The sequence below is a fragment of the Gorilla gorilla genome, chromosome 6 (genome assembly GCF_029281585.2).
Source record: "Gorilla gorilla gorilla isolate KB3781 chromosome 6, NHGRI_mGorGor1-v2.1_pri, whole genome shotgun sequence".
Classification (NCBI taxonomy): domain Eukaryota; kingdom Metazoa; phylum Chordata; class Mammalia; order Primates; family Hominidae; genus Gorilla; species Gorilla gorilla.
Window position 1 is genome coordinate 136,108,820 of NC_073230.2, and position 23,863 is coordinate 136,132,682.

A 23,863-nucleotide genomic window follows, 5' to 3' on the forward strand; every position below is an offset into this window, starting at 1 on the left:
CGTAATAGGATTGCTTGTATTGAGTTGCTACTTTGAAAGTTGCCATTTGGTTTGGTCAATCATAGAGCCAAATGTGGGGTTTGACCATGGGTCCATGGCTAGGAAATTGTAAGGACACTGCTTGTTACGCCACACAGAGTGCCCTTCATTATGATTCTGGGGAGAGAGCCCTGTCTGGTTTTAGTACTAAGGACAGACTTTTCCCAGAGCAATTGTTCTGTCTTTTCTTCTGGATCCTACGGCATTTTCAACTAACCAGATTTTTTTTTTTTTTTTGGTTAGAGCTAAATTTATGACCTATCCTAAGCAAGTAAACAGGTTTTATAGTCATCTTAATCTTGCTCCTGATTCTATTTAATGACTCACATTTACCTTTCCTTTTAATTTTCTCCTGCTTTTAATTCAAAATAGACAAACAGAAGGATAAGAGCCAGAGAGACAGAATACTGCTTACCCCTCAGCTTCTCTCAGTGCCTTTGCTCAACCCCACACTTCCTCCCACATAATCAGCTCAAAAAACTGATTTAAGAAAATCATTTTACATGATGGTGAAATGGTTTTTAACCAATGTTTGAATCATAGATCCCTTTGCTAAGGGTATAGATCTTCTCACTAGGAAAAAAATATACAACCCTATCAAAAATATTTCAGGAACTCATGGATCTCTGAGGCTGAAGCCATGTCTATGGATTCCAGAGAACAAACCCTTGCTTGGGTGAATACACAAGGCTTCTGGAATCCCCAATTTGCCTCCCAGGACTTGCTCCAAGCCCAGCAGACTTGGGGGAATTTTCCAAGCTACTGTCACCAAGGAAGAGCCCAGGTCTCTCACCTGTCTGAGCCTCTCCCTCCCCCAACCTCACTTCTTTCCTCCCTGACCAAAGACTGTGACATGCTGGTCCCTCTTGCTCTGTTCTTGCCCCCACTTTATGCCACAACTTACCTGGCATTCTGGACACTCATCTGCTTCCTTTCTCTCAAAGTATTACCATCCTGCTGCATCCATCAGCCCAGGCTGCAAACCCCAAAGTTTTGCTGTCTCACAATTTCAAAGGAGGATAGAGGGAGCAAGGAGTGGGGGCTACGAGGACCTTTTAAATTAGAGGACAAAGAGGTTAAAGTAGGAGCCTGCAGAACCACAAGCAATAGCGGAGATATCTCAGCCCTGCAGAACACAGGATCACAAGGAGTCATAGCTAGTCAGATGCTGAATTCCAGACATGTGCATGCGTGTGCATGCGCATCCGTGTGTGTGTGTGTGTGTGTGTTTAGTTACACTATATATAGTGTCAGGAAAAAACTGCCAACTTGGATGCTTTTAATATGTACCTCAGAATTAATGAAGAAAAAGTGAAAACATGGTTTGACTATGTAAAAGAAATGCCAATTACAGTTACATATGAAATACATGTATCATTTTTGACTATTAATTCGTATGGCAGTATACATATCTATCACTAATTTTTATTATAAATTGTACTTGATTTGCATACTGAATGTTGTTTTTTGTCAGTTGAGCCTCAAAATTTGCTGCTCACAATTTCCAACATTAAAGGAGACATTGACAGGAATCATATCTTATACTCCTTTTGTTTTTCCCTTAGCATCTAAATAACATAGCAAGATATGTCTGGAAATTGATAATCTAGCTGTGGAGACCAGAGTTTGTACACATACCTGAAGCCACTGAAGAAAAATGTAAGACAATACGTAAGAAAGTTACAGTACACATGATTTATAGAAAAATACAAGAGGAGAGGATGGGCCAAAGTAAGAAACCAACATGAAGAAAATGAGCTTTGAACTTACCCTTAAAGAAAATATAGCATATAAATTTGGTGAAAGGACATTCCAGTCCAGGCAGAAAAATTGTTTTCTCTGACACAGAAGATATTTAAGATCTTAAAGAACTGTTTATTTCATATTAGTGTGCTCATTACATTATAATAAGCTTCGAGTGAACTCATATAAAGAACTTAAAAAGATTATTTTTTAAATTTATTTACCTACAAGTATATTATTGACTGTCAGTTAAAAGAAAGAGCAAATAAAAAATTCAGAAGACAGAAAGCTACCAACTAACAACTAGAAATAATGACAGTGGATAGTGAATTCATTTAATCATGGTAACCATAGCCAAACTTATTATAACATATAAAGTGAAATGCCTGAAAGACAAAGTTAAAGCTAAAGACTTTGGGAACCCTCCAAAATAGGTAGGAGGTCAAAGAGAGCCCTCACCCCACAGTTGTCTCTGAGGCTTAGCAAACTTAGTGCACTGCAATCTGAAATCAGAGGGACCCATTATGGAGGCTGGGTATATTGGCCCACTTCCTCTAAAAAGTAAAGGTTAATACAGGATTAAACAGGAAAGAAGTTTAGTAGGTGTTATGGGATGCACTAAACATTCATATGTTGAAGTCCCAACCTCCAGTAGCTCAGAATGTGGCTGTATTTAGTGACAAGGTCTTTAGAAAGGTTAAAGGACTAATAAGTTAAAATGCAGTCATTATGACGGGCCCAGTCCAATAGGACTGGTGTTCTTATAAGAACAGGAAATTGGGACACAGACACAGAGAGAAGACCAACCGAAGACACAGGGAGAAAAGAACCATCTAAAAGCCAAAGAGGGAGGCCTCAGAAAAAAGCAACCCTGCCAACGCCTTGATCTCAGGCTTTTAACATCCAGAATTTTGGGAAAACGAATTTCTGTTCCTTAAGCCACTGAGTCTGTGGTATTTGTTGTGGTAGTCCCAGCAGACTAATTTATTTGGGGGAAACTCCTTGGGGAGGAAATGAGGAGGGAGCCTGTGGAGGGTGGGAAAACTGTGAGTCCACAATGCTGGTCTGGTCTGCTCTTGAGTGAGAAGGGGAAGGGGAAGGAGAAGGTGAAGGGGAAGGGCAAGAGAGGGGAAGGGCAAGAGAGGGGAAGGGGAAGGGCAAGAGAGGGGAAGGGGAAGAGCAAGAGAGGGGAAGGGGAAGGGCAAGAGAGGGGAAGGGGAAGGACAAGAGAGGGGAAGGAGAAGGGTAAGAGAGGGGAAGGGGAAGGGCAAGAGATGGGAAGGGGAAGGGGAAGCGGAAGGGAGAAGAAGGGGAAGGGAGAGGAAGGGGACGGGGAAGGGAGGGGGAAGGCGAGGGGGAAGGGAGGGGAGGGGGAAGGTGAAGGGGAGGGGAGGTGGAAGGTGAAGGGGAAGGGAGGGGAGGTGGAAGGTGAAGGGGAAGGGAGGGGAGGGGGAAGGCGAAGGGGAAGGGAGGGGGCGGGGAAGGCAAAGGTGAAGGGAGGGGAGGGTGAGGAGGGAGGGGAGGGTGAGGAGGAGGGAAGAAGGGGAGATGGGTGGGGGAGGAGGGACACTATAGTCCAGGTCTAAGGCAAGTTTTGCAAGACTATAGAGGAGTCCTGTATCTCCAGGAATGGGCTGCTTTAGTCTCCCTGCCATGCTGAGTCACCAACCAAGAACAGTTCACGGGCAGCATTGGTGATGGATTTCAGAGCAGAGCTGTTGGGTTTGTCAGTTTATTACATTCCAATACCTGAGAGGCACATTCTCATGGCCACCACACTGGAAGACCTCCATCACTGTGGACAGTGCCCAGCAAGGACTTTACACTCAGATGCCACAAATGCCCATCCAAATTTCCACTGAATGAACCACGTTTCCTATTCAGTTACCAATGTGAAACTACAGAATCATCTCATTTTCTCTGAAGGACAAATATTTCATGCTCTACAAGAGTAAAACCAGTGTAGCCAAACCCCACTGACTGAAGAATTATAGCTACATAAAAGATAACTGTCCTGCAAGTTACTTCTGTATTCCTTGTGAAAAAAAAATAAGAGACTGGCTACCCAAATTAATAATGTAAATAAGGACAGTGATGACCCCACTGAGGCTTGTCCAAAGCAAGGCCCAGTTTACTAACCCCGGAATGGGAAGATCAAACCTGGTGTTGGGAGTTTGGTCCCAAGTTACCACACAAACTCATTCTGCTTCTCACCTTTCAAGCCTACCTTCTTTCCTTTGGATGGGGAATCAAAATGCCTCTTTCTTAAAGCTACGAGCTGTCTAACATGCTACATGAGGAAGAGAATGGGAAAAACAAACAGTACATGAATAGAAAAATGTGCCGGATTTAAAGCAAAAAGATGTAACTAATCTGACATGTAAGTCCAATCCTTGCATCTCCAATATGTAGCATAGTGGTTGACAGCAGGTGTTCAATTCATGTTTGAGAAATAAATAATGGCAAACACATTGAATTAGAGTTTTATAGTGATTAATAATAAATGAAAGTAGTTCCTTTAAATGATAGTAATTAGCATGTCTGTGGTCAGGCAAGGAGGGCGTAAATTACCAAGAGCATAAAGTTGCAGTGAGGCTCTTCTTAAGTTCTCTGAATCAAGGGCCAGTCCCAAAAGCAGGGGAACAAAATGGGGCATAGACAGTGGACTGGGATCAGCAGGTTTCAGGGCAGGGTTGCATCTGTAGGAGAGAGGAGGCTGAGGTGTTCCATTTTACTTCCTTTACAATGCTGGTGCAGGGTAACGTTTAGGCAGGGAAGGCTGAAATATATGACATATGGGCTCCCACAAATCATCATCACCTCAACCCAAAATTTATCAGTGTCTTCCTTGTACTTACAAAATAGAAGTTTCCATTCACTCATTAATTCATTCATTCATTTAGAGCCAATGATCAGACGCTATGCTATTTGGGGAAACACAAATTAACAAAATGTATTCTCTACCATTTAAGAGGAAGATAAATGTACCAACAGGCAATTATAGTACAATGTATGAGATATGCTGACAGAGATTATGTTCTATGAACAAAATTTCTCTACAGGAATATGGAGGAAACAGACTTTATTCCAGTGAATAGTTTGGAAATCAGAGAGACACAGCCTGCTGTGTAAAATGAAGCTATGTTCCGGAGAACAATGAGAGTGTTCTGTTTTATAGCAAAACCTCCTACCCAGGTTTCCAGTCAGGTTGGTTTATGCAAATGAACGATGGAAACTAGCTTAGTTCTGGTTGGCTGGCACAGCTGAGTTTTGATTGATCAATACAGCTTAGCCCTGCTTGGTTGATACAGCTGAGCCCTGTTTCATCCAGTCGAGTCGAGGGAGCTCTGATTGAGTTCTGTTTGGTTTCCAAACCCAAAACCAGGAGTCTTGGCGGATGTTTCTTTCTGGTGAGAGGAGGGGGGATTGGGCCACCGTTCATCTTGGCAGTAACAATAGGAACTGGTTTAGCTTGACTGTAGAAAGAGAGGTCCTGTGATACTTTTACATCTTTCTGAGAACACAACTACCGTTCCTTCCCCCAGCTAGGACCACCTGGTTCTGTTTTAACTTTGAGAGCCTCAGCCTCAAAGATTCCATTTTCTGTCTGCCAGGGGAATACTTTAGAGTTCAAAGGACCTCCAGAGCAGAGACAGGGGAAAATACCTGTCTGCAGGGTAAGTAACAGGATTGCAACAGGTTGGCATTTGAACTGGGCCAAGTAGAGCACCAGAGAGAAAGGAAATGGGTTATATATCTAGACAGAAGAGCAAAGAAATGGCAGGTGCCAAGGCACAGAGGGGTCATGGTTTTGATTAAGATGAAGTGGGGAGGTGCAATGGGTGATAAGGTTTTAGGAAGAAACGGAAAAAGAATTTTAAAGATAAAACCCTTTGCAGATTGACAAACCTGACAAAAACAAGAAATGGGGAAACAATTCCCTATTTAACAAATGGTGCTGGGAAAACTGGCTAGCCATATGTAGAAAGCTGAAACTGGATCCCTTCCTTACACCTTATACAAAAATTAATTCAAGATGGATAAAAGACTTAAATGTTAGAACTAAAACCATAAAAACCCTAGAAGAAAACCTAGGCAATTCCATTCAGCACATAGGCATGGGCAAGGACTTCATGTCTAAAACACCAAAAGCAATGGCAACAAAAGCCAAAATTGACAAATGAGATCTAATTAAACTAAAGAGCTTCTGCACAGCAAAAGAAACTACCATCAGAGTGAACAGGCAACCTACAGAATGGGAGAAAATTTTTGCAATCTACTCATCTGACAAAGGGCTAATATCCAGAATCTACAATGAACTCAAACAAATTTATAAGAAAAAAACAAACAACCCCATCAAAAAATGGGTGAAGGATATGAACAGACATTTCTCAAAAGAAGACATTTATGTAGCCAAAACACACATGAAAAAAGGCTCAATCATCACTGGCCATCAGAGAAATGCAAATCAAAACCACAATGAGATACCATCTCACACCAGTTGGAATGGCAATCATTAAAAAGTCAGGAAACAACAGGTGCTGGAGAGGATGTGGAGAAATAGGAACACTTTTACACTGTTGGTGGGACTGTAAACTAGTTCAACCATTGTGGAAGTCAGTGTGGTGATTCCTCAGGGATCTAGAACTAGAAATACCATTTAACCCAGCAATCCCATTACTGGGTATATACCCAAAGGATTATAAATCATGCTGCTCTAAAGACACATGTACATGTATGTTTATTGTGGCACTATTCACAATAGCAAAGACTTGGAACCTAGCCAAATGTCCAACAATGATAGACCGGATTAAGAAAATGTGGCACATATACACTATGGAATACTATGCAGCCATAAAAAAGGATGAGTTCATGTCCTTTGTAGGGACATGGATGAAGCTGGAAACCATCATTCTCAGCAAACTATCACAAGAACAAAAAACCAAACACCACATGTTCTCACTCATAGGTGGGAACTGAACAATGAGAACACATGGATTCAGGAAGGGGAACATCACACACCGGGGACTGTTGTAGGGTGTGGGGAGCGGGGAGGGATAGCATTAGGAGATATACCTAATGTTAAATGATGAGTTAATGGGTGCAGCACACCAACATGGCACATGTATACATATGTAACAAACCTGCACATTGTGCACATGTGCCCTAAAACTTAAAGTATAATAAAAAAATAAAATAAAAAATAAAAAACCCTTTGCAGATAGGTGGCTCTGGAGTCACCTGCAGGAGATGCTAGGTAGCCAAGGGCATGGTAAGGCAATGGACTTCTGAAAGAACAATGACCAAGAGGTTTCTAGAGATTAGGGGGACAGGAGTCCTAAAGGGGGAGCTGGAGAATACCAAAGACAAACTTGATTTGTTTTACCCTTTTCACACAAGTTACATATTTTTAAAACCTCTTCTTAGGACCTAATTTTCTCAAGTCTTGCTTAATCCCTTGCTCAGAAGGGAGAGGTGAACAGAGGAAGGGGCTCCCCCAGCAGCACTGAGCTGGCTCTCTGATGAAGTGGGGGCACCTGTGGAGGGGAAGCTCAGAGCTCACCAGATACTGCCAACAGCAGCTGCACAGGAGGGTATCTGAGAGGAAGCTACTGTTCCCAGAATAATTAACTCTCTTCAGAAATCATGGGCACACACACACACCCTCTCTCTGAAGCAGAACCAAGCTCATGGGCTGGAGATTTCCTGTTCCCCACCATCAGGTGGACAGCCCACTCTCCCTACTCCACCTGCCTACAGACAAGGAAGATCAATCTGGGTGGCTAACACACCTTGTCCTAGAGTAACCAAGATTAGAAAGATGCATCTACTTTTCCACATGGGACATGAAATTGAGTCTATTTAAAAGTTCTGGCACAATTTAGATATTAAAAGTAATTAAAATAAATCTGTTACTAGCAATCTACCTAAATTATGCACACAATGTTTCTCAGTAGGTACTTTTGAACTACCGTTTAGCTAAAAAAAGGAATTTAAGAGCCAAAGTTTGGCTTGAAACTTCAAATCCCTCCATGTCAAGCAGGAAAGCAGAGCTAATTTAGAGGGAATGTCCAGCCAGGGATGGTGTCAGGCAGGCTGAGGGCTATATAATGATTTTGCAGGGAGGTAATTAAATAGGGACATAACAACAATTATAGCAGCAACGGCAAACATACACTGACCACTTCCAGTGGGTCAGGCAACAACATGCTAAGTGCTTTAAGTGTATTATTTTCTTCAATCTTTTTCTTTAGTACACAAAAAAGTACAAAGGAAAATATAGCAAAACCTACATATCCACCACCCAAAATTTAAAAATGACATTTTGTCATATTTCTTCAGATTGTTTTATTTTTAAAAAGTTGCAAATGAATTTATACTCCCAAATCCCATTTCCCTCTCTGTTTCTCCTCAGAAACAGCCACTATGTCATGAATGTGGTTCATATTCAGTGACATTTTCATATTTTACCATATTTATATGTGCCTATAAATATTATAGAGTATTATTTTAGGTTTTTATTTCCTGAAATCTTTTATCAACTCAAATGCATGACTTCAAAGTCTATCACTGTGGATTAATTTGTTCCATTGCACTTATCAACTTTGAACATACTGTCAGGGAAGAATTTTATTTTCTGTTTTATTAAATAATGTATAAATAGTGTGGCATATTCATATTCTTTGCCCCTGTTTTCTATTTCATTATCTGGAGTTTTTTTTTTCAGTAATTTGTAGGAGTCTTTGATCTATCATATACCCCAATATCTTCCACCAGGATGTGGTCTAGCTTTACCTTTGTTTTCAGTCTTCAGTCATTCAAGAGATGCCTAACTCCAGGCAGTCTAATCCATTATTTTTTCCTTACCTGATATCATAAAAATATCCTTTTGTATCTATATCTACCTATCTATCCTGTAACTGTATTCTACATACAGTCATAATGTCTCCTTTTTTGCATTTGGTCTCTAATCCATCTTCAATTTATTTTTTTAAATGATGTAGAGACTTAATTATATTTTCATCAACAACAAAAAAAATAGATTCCATTCTTTCTTCACTAATTGGCAATCCCACCTCCACCATATACCCAGATCCCACATGTGCATAACTTCTCAAGCTACCTCTTCTGTTTTCTCTATTTGTCTATCCCTGTGCTAACTCCAAAGCCCCATGTCATGTACTGAAGCTTTTTTACAAATCAATATATAGACAAGTCTTTGTTTTTTGCCTGTTTGCTTGGGTTTCACAATTGTCTGGCTACTCTTTCAATTTTATATTTCCATATGAATTATAGAATCTGTCAAATCTCTCACACATACACACCACAACCAGTTGATATTTAATTGGAATTTCACGAAATGTTTTAATTGATTGTGACTAGACAGCTTTTCAATACTGAAACATCCCACGTATCTAAATAAGCATAGTATTATCTCTCTAATCATTTCAGACTTTTCTCTCAATAACGTTTATATTTTCTATTTTTTCCTAAGTAACATATAGTTTTAGCTGATGTTATGAAAAGCATTTTTTCAGGTGGGCGGATCATGAGGTCAGGAGATCGAGACCATCCTGGCTAACACGGTGAAACCCCGTCTCTACTAAAAATACAAAAAAATTAGCCAGACGTGGTGGTGGGCGCCTGTAGTCCCAGCTACTCAGAAGGCTGAGGCAGGAGAATGGCGTGAACCCAGGAGGCGGAGCTTGCAGTGAGCCGAGGTCGCGCCACTGCACTCCAGCCTGGGCAACAGAGCGAGACTCTGTCTCAAAAAAAAAAAAAAAAAAAAAATCATTTTTTCTGTTACATTTTTAATGAGCTAGTTCTGGTATAGAAGACAGAGTTACTTACTAGCAATGTCACTGTGGGCAAGCTCTTTATCTCGCTGTGCCTCAGTTTTCTCAAATTTCAAATGGGAATAGTAGTGCTACCTAATAAAGTGACTGCTTCTGAGAGATAAATAAGTTAACACATGCCTAGTGCCTGGCACATAGTAATTAAATGTAAATGTTAGCTTTTATTTTTAAAAGAATATTAATTTGCATATTGATTTTATATCTAACGGCCTTGAAAATTTATGAATTATCTTGAATTTTCTTTTAAATAATGATATACTCTGAGTATGAACAAATTTACTTTCTTCTTTCTTCTTCCTTATAAACATTTCTCTTTCTTGCCCTACTGTATTACCCAGGACTAACAATATCATGATAAATGGAAAAAGAAATAGCAACGTTCCTGTCTTACTCTCTTTAAAAGACATATTCTAAAATTTTCACCTTTACTATTTATGTTTGCTGTCATTTTTCGCTAACTATAATACTATTTATCAGGTTAAGGAAGGCCCGTTGCATTCCTAGTTTGGTGTGCGATTTCATCATGAATAGGTCTTGACGAAGGCATTTGATTTTCTCTAATTTAATCCCTACATTGTAGTCTACACTGAACATTTAGCAACAATATACATTGGGCCAGGGGTCAGCAAACTACAGCCTACGCAACCTGTTTTTGCTGTTAAAAATTTTTTTTTAAAAGTTTATTGGAAAACAGCCACACCCATTTGATAACATATTACCCATGGCTGCTTTTAAGCCACAGTGACATAGTTGAGTAGTTGATACAGAAACCATATGGCCCACAAAGCCTAAAATATTGACCATTTGACCCCTTACAGAAAAAAACTGCTCACCCTGATATACAGCATATTAAACTGCTCTTGTTACAACTTTCACTCTAAATTGAGGGGTTAGTGAATAAGCAGGAAAGGAGGCCAAAGAGGTTTAAGTTTTTTTTTCTAACTTCTCCTAATCTCTGTTCCTTCTACCTTCTTTCATGTTTACATTTCTCTCTTTCCTCTTCTCTCTTCTTCCCCCTTTCTTTTTCCCCTTCTCTCTTCTTTTTTTCCCCTTGCCATTCTACACTTTTAAAAAGCAATGCAGTCCAGATGCAGTGGCTCATGCCTATAATCCAGCACTTCAGGAGGCTGAGGCAGGAGTATCAGATTGAGCCCAGAAGTCTGAGACTAGCCTGAACAACATAGTGAAATCTCATCTCTACAATAGACAGAAACACTTAGCCAGGCATGGTGATTCATACCTATAGTGCCAGCTACTGGAGCAGCTGAGGTAGGAGAATCACATGAGCCCCAGAGGTTGAGGTTAAGACTGTAGTGAGCAGTGATCACACCACTACACATAGCCTGGGTGACAAAATGAGACCCTGTTTCAAAAAATAAAAAATAAAAAAGCAATGCAAAATATCTTCCTTTGATTAAATAAACAATAAAACTGTCCAACATTTTTTCAATATGTAGTGATAACCAATATATAGCTAGGTGCTTTACTAAGTTACTTTAAAATTCATTTGCTCAACAAACATCTATTGAATGCTATTTGCAAGGCACTGTTCTAGGTGTCTGAAATATAACAGTGAACAAACAATGATTCCTGCCCTTGGGAAGCTTACATTCTAATTGAGGGAAATGAACAATAAAAATAGAGCAAATAGTAAGTGATGAAAAAAGGAACACACAGAAAATGGTAAGCGGGAGGGGGAGGGGAAAGAACTACAGTTTTGTAAAGGATATTCAGCAGGCCTCTTCGCAAAGGTGCCATCTAAACAAAGATTTCAAAAAGATGAGAGCATGAACCCCCAAGCCCATGGCAGGAGCATTCCTGGTGTGTCCAGGCAATGGCAGGGAGATTGGGATAGCTGGGACAGATGAAGCAGAGAGAATAGGAGGTGAGATCAGAGAGGTTATGGAGACCAGATTGCAGAGGCCCTGGTGGCCTTTACTCTGACCAAAATCAGAAGCCACTGAAAGATTTTAAACAGAGGAATAAGGTGGTCTGGCAGATTTTTAAAGGCTTACCTTTGGCCATTGTGGTGAGTACAGTTTATAGAAACTGCAAAGCCATTCAAGAGGCCATGTCAGTATTGAGAAGAATTCACGTCATTTAATCTCTCAGCAGTTGGATAAGATATATACTATGCCCTTCTTCCAGATGCAGAAAGTAAGATGTGGAAGTTTAAATAACTTGCCAAGTCACACAGCTAATATAAAGCAGAGCTGGTTTTAAACCTAGAGTCCATCCAAGGTCAAAGGTTGGTATCTGAAGTTAGACTAGTTTGGATTTCACCTTGTGAAAATGCTTCATAAACTATTTAATGTATGATATTATAATTAAGAGTTTCATGATTTTAGACTAATCATGTATATTTTATATTTTATGAATTTTTAGATAAATCATACTTCTAAAATAAAAACTAGTTGGATGCTATAGATCCAGACTCCTGGATTTTGTTCTTGAATGGCTTATGGATAAAAGCCCCTAAGTTTTCACATATTAGATTTGCTTCAAATAAACCTATAGACTTGGGAATTTATTTACTCTAGCCCTAGGAACTAGAGGCTCGCCATTATATTCTTATTCTCCCATAGAGTTTCAAATTATATTCTTTAAAAGACACTTCATGACTGGAGTGTTGAATCTTCCTTTTTTAAGCCTGCTGACTGATAGGTAGATTCCATGTTCAAATCTCATCTTGCACACTGTAAATATCTTCCATCATAATTTTAGTAGGTCTAGAAAAATCATCTCTCTCTCTCTCTGTTAAACATACACATACACACACACACAGAGTAGCAACATTACTGGCAAGAATGATAATATATATGGAAGGATTTACTAATGAAATATTTCTGTATATTCTTCAGTGACAAACTGGGTGGCTCTATGTTAAACAACATAAAAGTAAGTCATACAAATTTGATCTCCAGTTTATTCGTGTTGAGTTTGTAAACCATGCACACTGACACAGGTTTACAAGTAAATGATGTTGAGAAATTCAAACACATACATATGTGTGTGCAATCCATATGTGGAAATGCAGTCAATAATTTATATCAACCAGCCACAAATATTTATTGCAATTATTAAGTGGCCCCTAGGCACAATCTTAGGTCTTGGGGATTCAGTGCTAAGAATAAATGGGCAAGGATTCCCATCCTCATTAAGCTTATAGCCTAGTAGGGAAACCAAACAATAAATACGTAGAAGTATTAGGAGAGCCATGAGGAGGGAAGATGTAGAGCTGTTCTTAACATGGGAGCAAAGCCAGGCCAGCATGGTGGAGGGACAATGGTCACAGAAGACAGCCCCATGGAAGTGATGCTTAAGCTCCACTTGAAGGACGGGTACAGGTTATCAAGGAGAAGAGCAAAGCAGTGAGGGAGGAAAGAACTTCTCAAGGAAAGAGAAGGGCTTGTGCTTGATACAGAGGAGAATCCAATGCCTTAGGAGAAAGAAGAAGTGGGGGAGTCTGGTGTGCATGGTGGAAAGCAGCACAAGGTGGGTGCCACATAAAGTGATGCTGGAGACAGGCAAGGGCCAGGTCAGGTAGGGCTGAAAGATATGGATTTAACTTTGAGGACGATGAGATGCCACTTAGGAAGGATTTTTAGCAGTAGAATTGCATATTTAGCTCTTATTTTTTAAAGGTCAGTCTGGCCACTATGTGAAGAATGGACTGGAAGGGAACAAGAATGGAGCACATTTAGAAGGCCATTGCAATCACCCAGATGAGAAGTGCAGTGATCTGGACAGAAGCAGAGACAGGGTAGATGAAGGTGAACAGTTTCAAGTCAACAGGGACTGACTGGGCGTGGGGGATGTGTGAACAGCAGGAGCTGATAAGGAGCCCTCATTTTCGGACAGGGAGGGTACCAAGACCATTCAGAAGACTGGAACCATGGAGGAAATGCTACTTCACACCAGGTACGAATCCATTTCAAGTGTGTTTTAGAGGTGGAGGTAGGAGTAAAGGTCCATTTCAGCACCAATTCTCCCTACCAACCTGAATTGTTTATTGCAAAAGATTTTATTTCATTGGTCTCTTTTTACTGAAGGTATAAATGGAGTGTCATCTTTTCAAGGAGAGAGAAACAGATGCCCTTTGAGAAGGGGAGACGGAAGGGGAAGGAAAGTTCTGAAGGCAGAGGTGTCCAGAGAAGCCGAAGCATGCAATGGGAGGCACAGGAGTGAGACTGAACTTCAAAGACACACACTGACCCAAAAGAGGTGTGCATCAAAGACACATTCTGATAACTGCAACTTTTGCTGAGAGCTGACGACGTTCTAATTGTAACATTTCCCTTTTTACTTTTTCTTCCTTGGTGAATGGTGGTAGACCTATGGATTACACCATAAAGATAAGAGGGGAAAGAAGGAAGGACTGCTTTTCTCATATAATTATCTTTTTAAAGTCCTTGTCCTGGTTTGCACACTCAAAAAGGAACACAGAATTTGCAATTATAGGGAAGTCATTTCTGAGCATAATTAAATGCTCTCCATCTTTCTCTCACACAAAAGCTTGCAAATTCCAAGCTAGTAGATTTTTGAATCCTATCATTTCTATTTTTAAATTATATTCCAGATTTATTATATGATATACTAATTATAATACAATATTTGCAATAATGAAAATGTATTTGAATAGTCAATTGGAACCCACAAGTCAACTCCTAGATAGATGCCTTAGTGGCTCTGAAAGGTGGTCCCCACTTGGGATTTGTTAAAATGCAAACACCTGGGCCCCACTCTGGGTGTACAGAATCAGAAATTCAGGGAGTGAAACTCAACAATCTTTTTAATAAGCCCTCCAGTTGATTCTGATACATGTTAAGATTGAGAACCACTTCTTCAGCAGTGTTTCCCAACCTTTTCCCTTCGTGGCAAAAAAAACCTGCACACGTACCCTGAACCTAAAATAAAAGTTTAAACAAAAGAGAAAATGATGGCATTTGTACAATACCCCATGTTAAGTGGATAAGGCTGCCAGAGGCTTGCCCCAGACTCTATTTGTGTTGGCCTGAGCAGCTGACCATAACCTTTTCATGATCCACCAGCAGAAAAACTCAGATCTGAAGAAACTCACACCAGTGCAAAAAGAACTATATATACATTCTTTTTGTTCACTATGGCACCATTTCCAACAATGAAAAATTATCCAAATACAAATTAACAAACTGTGACATATTTGTGCATAGAAATACTACTCACAGTTACAATGAATAAACTGGAGTTCCATGTATCAACACAGAGAAATCTCAAAAACATAATGTTGAGCAAAAAAAAAAAAAAAAAAGCAGATTGTAAAACAATGCATACATTTTGATAACATTTATATAGTATTTATAACAAGCTGAACAATACTGAATATTGTTTGTGGCATGCCCACATGTAGTAAAATCATAAAGGCATGCATAAGAATGATACATAGTTAGCCCTTAGGAAAGAGGAAGAAGGGGAATCAGGGATGTGTATTCATGAGGCTTTACCCATTTTATTTCTTCAAATATCTAAAGAAAATATAGCAATTGGTTAAGATGTGACCTGGGGAGAAAGGGAATAGTTACACATGGGTTTCTTATATGACTTTATGTATTTTTCTGTATAGTTAAAATGTTTCATGAAAATTTTTGATAAGAAAAAAAATCAGTTGGCATCTGCTATCAATTTATCCGAGTTGTAAACCCAATTTTGTGTTAGCTCTTTGGTGTTGGGCAGATTACTTTCTCTCTCTGGGCCTTCATTTCCCATTTGCAAAATAGAAGGGGCTGAGTTCAGTGACCTCTGAAGCTCTCTGCCTCTTGCACCCTCTTCAATATATATTGGTGCTCAAATAGAAATACTCTTAGCCCCTTCTCTTTATCCCCTCTATGCATAGGCAACAACCTTCTCAGTAGTTGTTCCCTGTCGAGCTGTCTACCTTAATAGCCCCTTGTTTACAATGGCCCCAGCAAATGGGCTGGGGACTAATAACACATCACAAAGCAGGAATTGTAGAACCTGTGTTCGAAGATACATTTTAAGACAAAGAGAATAAAAATAAAACCAGAAAAGTTTGGTACATAGACAAGCAGTGTAGGATTTAGAAAATGACCTTGAATTTGCAAGCAACCTTTTCTTGAAGGAGAATCTTTTCCCTGAGCAATGAATTTCACTAAGTGGAAGAGAATTTCAAATCAACATTACAGCAATGTTCACTACTTTATTCCTCTCTTTAGGCATCACCTCTATCTCCTTATCCCTCACCCCAACATTAGATATGATTCAATACAACTAGCTGACTTTTTCAATGAAAGAAAGCTTAGTTTCTCATGTTTAGGAACTGATTCCTTTGATCTTCCCTCAAGTTATGCCTTACATAGGCAATTCCCTTTCCAAATAGGCTAGTTTGTAGATTCTGTCTTTGAATGTGCTCAGTCATTTCAACAATATTAACATCATAATATTGATGAACTATGCCTACAAAGGGCGACTGATTTTGACTAATTTATTATTTACTACAAAATATTTCCAATGTACAAAAAATATACTCACCATCAATATGTGTTTAAGTTTTACTAATTTGCACACTCAAATCAGCAGACCAAGTTAAAATGGCATCTTCTACCTTGTGATTTGTGACATCATATCACAAGCTTGAGGGTTTCATGCTCCTTTTTAGGCACTTGGTGAGTGTGATATGGTAGGAAACATATTTAATGTATGGTTTTAGCTCTAAAATGCACTGACTAAGTGGTTTTAGGAAATCATTCAACATCTCTTGGCTTCAGTTTCCTAATCTATGATATAGACAAAATGGACTTTGTTATTTACAAGGTCTCCCCATCTTTGAAATCCCTTGGTTCTATGGAATGACCTAACAAATCCATTGATCTGGCATTGTGGCCAGTCTAAGTTTTGAACTCTTTTGGTTGAGAAATGATAAACTCATTAATGAGATGCAAGCTAGATTCAATGCAGTGTGTATATGTGTGTGTTTATACTTACTTATATTGATTATATACATATATGTGTATTTCATTTAACAGAAGGGGCTGGATGCAGTGGCTCATGCCTGTAATCCCAGCACTTTGGGAGGCCGTGGCAGGCGGATCACAAGGTCAGGAGTTCAAGACCAGCCTGACCAACATGGAGAAACCCCATCTCTACTAAAAATACAAAAATTAGCTAGGCATAGTGGCAGGTGCCTGTAGTTCCAGCTACTCAGGAGGCTGAGGCAGGAGAATCACTTGAACCTGGGAGGCAGAGGTTGCAGTGAGCTAAGACCACACCATTACACTCTAACCTGAGTGACAGAGCGAGACTCTGTCTCAAAAAAAAAGGGGGGGGGGGAATATACATTTCATCCTGGTTATTATACAAAAAATTCCCAATATCTGGCACATAACAGCATACAGTTAATACTTACTGAATTAACAGGATTCATTTTAAGTTCATACTATTTGATATACTATGCTAGTGACATTAAATGACAATTTCTCTTTTAATCCTTACAGTAACTCTGAGAGGTAGATACTTCCTAACCGGTATAGGTTTACAGTACTACTAAATACGAGTCAGGATTCTAAGTCTGACTTGGCCCATCTCAGTGATAATATTAATACCCAAAAGATAGACATATGCTTTGTAAATTAATTTTATAAGAGCTTCACCCTTGTATATCTAATTACTTCTAACAGGCATTCGACATTGACCTACAACTTTATATTTCTTCCTTAGTACTCCCCTGAAATTTCTTACTATTCACTGTTATGATGTGCCTCGCTGTTGATTAAAAAACTAACTCAAAACTAAAATAATGAGGGCCCAAAATGAGAACTACTTAGTGGGATCCATCCAGACCTTATTCTTATTTAAATAAATACAGTTGACTTTACTACCTGTGAATGACTGACTTTGGAAATTATTTGTGGTACCTATTTTATCCCACTAAACTGCTTAATATATCATATTATGTACATCAACCTCATAACTTTCTTTGAGGGGGTTATTAGTCTGTTTGGTTATAAAATGCAGTCAATAATATGCATTGCATTACAGCAAAACGTCTGACAGAAAACAGAAAACAACATACCCAAACAGAAAAGATGGAAAAATGTAGACTGGATGTTAGGGCAACTAGTAACTCGTTGAACATTTGTACCCAAAAGGCTAGTGAATAAGAGAAGAACCTCAACCTGGAAAAAGAATTGAGCCACAGGATTCTGTTCTGGATCTCTTTCTGTTCTCAAATATTATCAATGGCTTAGATAGAAAACAAGGTCCTAAAAATGTTAAGACAAAAACGTTGAGTGGGATAATAAATAGGTTGTATAAACCAAAATAGATATGGTAGTGTACAGATATGGGTCAAGTTGAACAAATCAAAATTTAACAGAGATAATCATAAGATCAAAAATAATAATTCTCAAGTGCAGAATGCTAAAAAAAAAATAGTTGGCAGCTACCTAGACAGAAACATAGAAACTTTGGTTAGCAATAAATTCAATATGAACCAACAATATGGTATGACTACCCATAAGCTATACCACCTTTAGGTACAATAATAGAAACAAGAAATTTCTGTAATAATAGAAATAAAATTTTCTCAGAGAGGTGAGATTATAGGCCTGCTCTCCTTGCCAAAGATAACTTAATTCCATGCTGCAGATGGATTTTGGTGTTGAACCTTAAAGAAACAGACAAACTGGATATTCAATTTCTTATACCAGAAGAAACTTCCCCATGACAGATAAGGGAACATTTTTTTAAATGATGTTTTTCATCTACAGAAAAGAAAACTAAAGAAGGACATGGCATCTATCTTTAAATATTTTTTAGGTAGTCTATGGAATGAAAATAGTCTTCATCTGAAGGATCCAAAGAGGTCAAATGAGAATTAATACGCTCAAATAAAGGAGATTGTGACTTGGCACAATAAAGAAATATATGGTATGGACTTATCAGAATGTGAGTTCTCCCATGTTGGGTAGAGGGACAAAAGGCTGAACAACCGATTAGTAGAATATTGTATAGGGAATTAAGTCACTAGTGGGAGCTTTGTCTGAATGAATTTTGAGGTCTCTTGCAAACCTGAAAGAAAATAAATCCATAATCTACAAATGGCCTAAAAGAAAGGTGATTGCAAAAGACTTATTAACATTACTAACGGTCTCAGCAAGATATGGTGTGAAGTCCAATCTGCTACCCATCCCCAAATATGTATATACACACACACACACACACACTCACTCACATAACACACATATGCTTCTTATCAAGGTGGAAAAAACACCAAAGCCCTCATTAGCTCAGATTCTACTATTTCAAATGTGTAATAATGCAGAAGAAAATAGAATCAAGGTTTGCTATCTCTAAGGGGGAAAAAAAAGTTTGTGAAGTAAGTTGCTAGTGTAAACAAGATTCTGGGAGGAAGCTTAACCTTACAACCAAAGTCAAAAAAACACACCATTAAAAATAAATAGCTTATGATTTCTGTACAAATAAATCTTCCCAATTTCTCAATGACCCATTCTTTAACTCAGCTCAGGTATGACTGAACAGTTATAAGTCCTTGCTAGCAGTCCTTACTGAATACTATACACACTTGAAAATAATAAAGTTATTAAAATTTTGTTTAATTCAGCTTTCCTTTGAACTAGGCATTCCCCAAGTTTAAATTAGGTTTCATTAATTTATTTCAGGAAATTTTTGATGATATGTTGCTCTACATTATTCTTGAGTACAGATAAGCAAGAAATGGCCATAGATCATTCCCAGCCAACACAAAGTAATTATTATCTAGAAAGAGATAAAAGTAATATTATAAGTAAACTATTATCTAGAAAGAGATAAAAGTAAGTAAGTAGTCCAAAACTAACCTTAAAGAAGCAGGAGATCACACAAACAGGCCATAAACTGTAGAAGCACATTAAATCCAAAGCTGCCAAATTCATGACATGCCTGGCAGGTCTGCATGGGTGCACAACCTGAGCAGCTGCCCAGGGCCTGTACACAGAAGGGAGGTACACTTAGCTAATGATCTACTGTCAATGTCTTAAAAGTGTCAATAATTTTTGAACACTGGGCCCCACAGATTATGCAGGTGGTCCCGGAGACTGGCACATAATGGTGACTGAGATATGAAAAGCAAGCAAGTAAAATGTATATACACCGGCAAAATCTAAAAATAGCTCCGCTTATTAATGAACAACAATATCCTGTAATCAAGACACAGCCTGTTGGTTAACGTTATAAAGAATTACTTTGCTTGTTTAATGTGTAAACCAACGATAATTCACAAATTTGCTAATTGTTTTTCTGCAGATGTGAGCTGTCAACCGGTGGAGCTTAAGTATTCAAAAGTAATCAACCACCATTTCAAATTCCATCAAAAAGTCATGTATCACTTTCAGGAGACATGAAATTTTGGTACATTTTTACTGGAGTTGCAGAAGGAGTGATAAAGCAAAAGTGAATTTTAAAACAACAAAGCAATCTCCTCACTTCACCACGGAAAATTAAATGTAGTGAAGCAGCTTTGTGACACTTCAGGCTTTTCCAGTATTCTCTGGATTGTGAACTGACAAAGCTACATATGAGTGAAAAAAAAAATTTGAACTTTTGCTCAAATTATATTCACCCTAATGTGGATTGTAAAGTTCCTTTCACCAGTGAGAAACATACACCTTTATATCCACGTTTACAGAAGAGAAAGAGTTACCAAAACTTTAAATATCAAAAATATTTTTATGCCACTGTCGTCTATACTTCAGCATAACTCATTTCTAAACATGTAAATCTAGAAATGAAGCAATCAGAGGGAAAAGTTAAGATGAAGAATCAAACATAAAATCCATCTTGGTTCTAGTCTAACAAATGTTTCCCCACTGGATTTCAAGTTCATGAGTAGAGTCTATGTAGCTCTGGAGAAGGTATTTAATAGTAACCTAGATTTATATAACAACGTTTGTTCCAAAGAACATTTGCATACATCATATAGTTTGTCGATACAATATCCCTATAAAAACAAGAAAAAAAAAGCATCCTCATCATTTTAAAGATGGTAGAACTGAGGCACAAAACATATAAAGGTTTTTCCAAGATTTCACACATATACAAAGTAAAACATATTTGAAAATCATTTCTCCTTTTTAACACATCTCTATTATTAAAATCCGAGTGCAAGATTATTATTATAAAATGTATGCCCAGAAAAGATATTAGTTACAATGTAATTTCAATTATAAATCATTTTACCTGGCGCTCGCTCTATGAGGTACTAAATAATTTTTAACAAATATGCAAATTAAAAGATTATATTTTCTAAATCTCATTGTGAAATTATGCTTAAATTTAGCACCAGCTCATATCCCACAAAAAAAAACCTAATATAGGGAAAACTTGTGATAGAAACAGTCTATTAAATGAAATTATATTTTGATTTCTAAAGCTGCCTTGCAAGAACAGAGGTTACAATTTCTAGAAGGAGCCATATACAACTTTAAAAAGAGCCATAATTCATGCAAAGAAACATTTTCTAACCTGTAATTTATAGTTCAGCTGCCTTTCTAAAATCTCAAGCTTTTAGTTAAATAATTGTAGATTTGTTGCTCAGTTTAAAAACTCTCCTGGAATCACGTCTTTAACTGGCGTTGTGACGTCTTACGTCATGATGTTGCGTCACCACGTGATGACGCTGTGCCATCACAACACATCATCGCATATTGACACAATGTCATGGCATAATATCATCAAATTAAATTCATCAGCACTCCCCACAGCCTGGCCCCAGGAAGGGCAAGAGAGCTTTAAAGTTTCTCTTTGTTCTTGTCAACGCACTCCTGGTCGGTAGGCGAGAACAGCAACTGGACAAATCGTTTCCTGGTCTATTAAAACTTCCTAGATCTCAAATTAGGAGAATTTGAAAGTTACAGCTTAGAGTTGGAGGAAATAGTTTTCACGGGGATAGATTTCATGGCTTGTTACTCACCTTGCCCCATAACTAGTTACACTTGAATCCCATTTTAAAGATAAACATTTATAAATGTTAGTTCCTCCTTTTTTTCCCAGGCCCTAAAATAGGATCATATTTAGGCTGGTGAAAAAAAAAATTAATTTGTTTCTAATTTCTTGCCCTCAGTGTCCACCTTCCTCAAATTGTTTTCCTTCACCACAACATTCCTCTTCTATAACATTCTGAAATAGCAAGTAATGGAGGATAGGAGGCAGATCCAGTCAATAGTTTTGACTACAGACATTTATATAAGGCTGGAAGGGGGTGTTGAAAGCTGTGAGAGAGGGCCTTTTGCCATCACAGGCTTGGTGACAAGCAGAGTCTCCGTGTTAGCAACCATGATAAACCTGGGCATTTGGATGAAACATTTATCTGAATGTTATCTGAATTAACTTATGAACTCTTCCAAAAACATGTAGTTACCAGTTCATTAAACATAATGGGCAGTTTGTGCAGACTGTCAGTGTGTGACCTCTCTTTCATTAGCTCATTTGCTGTGTGCCAGACACTGTTCTAGGTACAAGGGCTCAGATGAAACAGAAGAAACAGTGTCACCTTGAGGTGCTCACAGAGCAATAAGGGAGACAAGTGAGCAACAGATTTCAAGACAATCTGCTAAGGGCTCTAATGATGATATGACAGAGTGTTCTGAGGACTCAGAAAAGGAAAGGATAATCTAGGGTTGCCAAGAAGATCCTATAGGGGAGAGAACATATTTTTGTATCTTGAAAAATGAATAGGCAGAGGAGAAAAAAATTCCACATTCAAATGCAAGAACTGGACAAGTTGGACATGTGGGAGACACCAAAGTATTAGACTAACTCCATCATTTTGTAGATATTTTCTCAAGATGATTGGTTCATATAAATTTTTTTTTTTTTTGAGATGGAGTCTTGCTCTGTCACCCAGGCTGGAGTGCAGTGGCGCAATCTCAGCTCACTGCAACCTCCGCCTCCTGGGTTCAAGCGATTCTCCTGCCTCAGCCTCCTGAGTAGCTGGAATTACAGGTGCACGCCACCACACCCAGCTAATTTTTGTATTTTTAGTAGAGACCAGGTTTCACCCTATTGGTCAGGCTGGTCTCTAACTCCTGACCTTGTGATTGCACCCGCCTTGGCCTCCCAAAGTGCTGGGATGACAGGCATGAGCCACCGCGCCCGGCCCATATAAATGATTTTTAAGAGGTACTGACTCACACTCATATTACCATAATCCTTCATCATAATTACAAATAGCCTCTAGATAACTCATGAATACGCTGCATCAGTGCAGTGGAGTTTTCTTGTAGGAGCATTTTCCATCCGTGAGACCAAACATGTTCCTTCTCTCTTTGTAACCAAATAAAAACTGAAAATCAAAGCCACTTGTACTTTCTTGAAAGCGTCTGACTAGCCATAAAATCCTTGGCAACTTCTCTTCTGGTGTGTACATAAAGATGGATTAGGAATATCCCTGCTGCTGATTCACCTTTTAAAACAAGCACTGAAAAAACACTTCAGCCCAGCCAATGATAAGTGGTTATATATTCTGACATTAAGCCCCACATGAAAGTCACTGGTAGACATTTTCTACAGCTACCATAATCCTCAAGAGGTGTTTAGAAACTAGACACAACAAAAGAATAAAAACTTGAGGGGATTTCAGTCCCAAAAGACTTCATCTTTCTGAGAACTACATGACATCGAAAGGCAAGTTTTCAGACAAGTTTCTAAAATGTCACTTTTAAGCTAGACAAACACATATCTTTTTAGAAGTTATGAGAGCAATTATTTAAACTTGATAAAATATTTAATGTATGGCTTCGAATCTTTAATGTATGGCCAAATAAATACTCATATATGATATATATACATATATATTCATTAACATATATATTTTATAAAATGATACAAAGAAGAGTACTAGTACCTACACTCCAAAAGACATGCAATAAGTAATAATTTGGTTAGAGAAAGAGAGAAAAAGTTTTCAAATAACAATCCTTTTTCACTGATAGTTTATACAAAATTTTATCATGAATAGGATAGTAAGAAACAAGATACAATATGAAATTTGCTTGAATAAGTGATATATTTAGTAAATGGAATACAGAAAATATAGGCAGAATATCTGCTGAAAATGGGAACCCAATGATATATAACAGTCGAATATGGAGTTAGTGAACTTCTTAGGATTTGTTTCTTTAAGAATTATAAGTATGGTATGTCTTTTTTTAATTCCAAATCCAGAAGATAAA

The 23,863-nt window shown here is 38.3% G+C and overlaps 1 protein-coding gene and 1 non-coding gene across 5 annotated transcripts in view; both read right to left on the reverse strand.

Annotated features, from left to right (window-relative positions):
* The window catches only part of GRM8 (glutamate metabotropic receptor 8), an 824,239-nt gene that overhangs the window by 596,983 nt on the left and 203,393 nt on the right, over positions 1 to 23,863 (reverse strand). The window lies entirely within an intron of this gene.
* MIR592 (microRNA mir-592) lies at positions 21,256 to 21,364 on the reverse strand. Its single transcript, NR_106411.1, has one exon. It is a non-coding gene; the product is annotated as a microRNA mir-592 (primary transcript).